The sequence below is a fragment of the Rattus norvegicus genome, chromosome 15 (assembly GCF_036323735.1).
Source record: "Rattus norvegicus strain BN/NHsdMcwi chromosome 15, GRCr8, whole genome shotgun sequence".
In the NCBI taxonomy this organism is placed as follows: Eukaryota; Metazoa; Chordata; class Mammalia; order Rodentia; family Muridae; genus Rattus; species Rattus norvegicus.
Genome location: NC_086033.1, coordinates 103,616,944 through 103,620,094, shown reverse-complemented (window position 1 = coordinate 103,620,094; position 3,151 = coordinate 103,616,944).

The window sequence follows — 3,151 nt, the reverse complement described above, 5'->3', positions numbered from 1 at the left end:
CCGGTCAGTCTCTTTATTTCCTAAAAAAAGTCCCTAAATATATTACAGAAGCATAATTGTCTGAAATGCATCTGCAGATTGAGGTTGGAACATATTTGGTCTCAAAACCCATACTATAGTATACTGGACCAAGATGTGTGCTGGTTCAGTGGTCGCATTTCTACTCTAAGTATTGCTGTGGGCTTCAGGCTGCGATCTCAAATGACACAAACAGGGAGGGGCGTCGGCTGACCTCCAACTTGTCTTGGTAACGTTGAATTCCTGACGGTATTAGAACCGTGTTCTGATGGAGGAAAGAGCGATGAAGAACTGCTATGTCCAAACATCTCCCAACCGAACGTAGTCCCGTAGTTTGTCCGGCCCAAAGCAAAATGAAAACACGATGCTCCTGGTTTAAAAATATGAGAATTTCAAGACGGTAACATTTGAACATTAACCCAAGTGGGAGGTCTTTCTCAGTGTGAGACCCTGTACTGCCACACAAGTTGTATTATAGCGGAGCTCCCCGCTTCCAAATCTAAAGCAAACAATCAGGCTGGCCCACACAAGACTTGGTGTGGCCTTGTGCAGCAAAGCACTGGGAGACAAAACCCAGAGGTGAGGGCAAATCCTGAAAGTGTAGATGGAGACTTTGCTCTGGTGCTGCAAGCCTAGCGTATACGTACTTAGGAAACAAATGCTAAGTGGTATTGGAAATTACGGCTGCAAGATATTAATGCAAGTAGGAAGAATGGTCTTGCTAATGCATTTATCTGTCTCTGCAGGTAATTGGCTGGCACTGTCTAAAATCGCATTGTGCATTTAATCAGAGATAATGACTCCCTACTCGCAATGTTTTATTCAGCAGCTTTCCTTAATTTTAGAGGGGCCTTTGGTTGGAAAACACCTCATGGAAGGAAGAAACATTTACATGAAGGTTAGGTGATCTCACAGGTTCCACTCCTGTTTATTATTTTTCATTGAATTCAGACAAATTATATTTAATACTTTATATTGAAAATCACAGGATTCTGTTTCCATGAAAACCAGTGTTGTTGGTTATGCCGCGGGTAATAGCATTTCAGAATGTGAGTCTGCTTCTTGCATATGTACGTGTGTAGAGGGCCGCAATAACATTCGCCACCGCTAGATGGCACTGGCTTCCACTGCGCCCCACATGGAAGGCCAGGATAGCCTCCGCCATTACAAGATGGCGCCAGCCTTCGCCGCGCCAGCCGACTTCCTTTCAGGAAGTTAACTGTGTGCGCATGTGCAAGAGTGCCTTCGTGCCAGGTCTTTGCCCTCTCCGGGGCGTGCCTATGAGATCATGGGTAAGCAACCAATCAGGCGTGGACATGCCACATTAGGGTGTATATAAGCAGCGCCATTCTGGGCCTTGCTCTCTCCTCTTTAAGATGTAATAAACGCTTTGCCTCAGAAGGATCCTGGTGTCCACGCATCGTTCTTGCTGGCGAGACGTTGGGCGCGCGACATTTGGTGCCGAAACCCGGGACAAATGCCACACCATCGCCGGTGCCGAGGAGAGCCTCCGCTCGCGGAGAGGGTCCAGAACTGCAGGTCGAGAGGTAAGCTCTGAGAGGCATGTTTGGTCTTGATACAGCATGTCAGAAACAGAGCAGGATGAAAGATTAAAGAGCTCAAAGAGAAAAGGTGCACATAAGAAAAAAAGGCCCTTCCAAGGACTTTAGATCCGAGGAAGAGAGAGATAGGGGAAAGGACGCCCCGGGAGAGAAACAGGGAAAGGAGGAGAAAGCCCCGAAAAGGAAAAGCCTTTATCCGGTAAAGGAGTTAGAGGCTTTGGGGCTTGATAGTTCAGAAACAGATGAGCTTAGCCCCTCTGAGGAAGAGGATTTAGAAGATGAGGCAGCTCGCTATGAAGAAGAAAGATATGGGCCTAGGTGGAGAGCCACTGTGAAGAAACCGAAAGTTATGGATCCTTTGTGGGCAAGGCTGGTAATTTTGTTTATTTTTTTCTTTGTGTGGGAAGCCGTTACAGCCGTTAGGACAGGTCAGAGGGTCCTTACAGAACAACAAGAAAGTATGTCGGAGGGAGAAAAGGTCTCTAAAGAAAAAACAAAAAGAAAAGGAGATAAAAGGAACACAGTATTTTGGGAGAAAAATTTTGTCTTTGTGCTGGTAAAAGGTGTGATCAGGCTGTATAAGCTTTGCAGAGTCATACTGATTAGACTTGATAGAGGTAGACCGCCTGAAAATTTATTCGGGAGAATCAAACAAAAGGACATCTCAGTGCCCGTGCACAGCTTGATGGAGTTAATGTAATTGGGTTGTGAGTAAAAATACTCAGGACTGTGTTTCACTTCCATACCATTGGTGAATGTTAGTCGTGCTGCTCAGATAATATATCTCAGTATCTTACAGGAATTGGGTTTCAACACGTTGATGGACTAGTCCAGGAATTGAGACAATCCATCGCCCATATCGACTCCACTCGAGTGGATAGTCGCGGTGAACACCATCTGGTTTTTTCCCTCTTTGTCTATTGTTTGTCTCTGGTGCACCAGGATGTCCCATGTCTGTCAGTGTATGTCTGTGGTTTTTATTTCTCGTTGTTTAAATGTTTTATGTTTCATGTTCAAAAGAAAAAAATGGTAAAAACTTTATCTGCCGGTCGTTCACACCTTGACTTGGTTTTAACTCGTTTCAAAAAGGAACAAATGAATAAAAAACAGTTTCAATCAGGTCTTTGGAGCCCTGTGCCTGGAGCCAGGTATCTAGATTAGCTGGAGAAGCTGCCCAGAGGCTAAGCGTCTACACGAGCTGATCTTAAAGGCGCCAACAGCTTCTCAGCTTCTTCGATACAAGAGTTGATAGCTGTTTCTCTTAGAAAAATCCCTGACTTATTATTTGACTCAACAGGTGACAAGGTGCTTCTCTTAAAATCATAGCTAAAAAGGTAAAAATCGTGTTTGGTCTAAATATTAAAGATATGTGTAGCCACTTCAATTTTGTTTCTCATTGGTTTTAAATGTGTAAATATGCTCTACTTGCCTTGGTTATGGACTATTGGTTTTCAAGTTATTGGATATGGTTAAAAAGGTATAATATTGGTAACAGAAAGTTGACATAAAGCTGGTAATTTGGATGAAGTTATTTCTAGACAACATGTGGCATGAGCCAACCTAAGGAAACA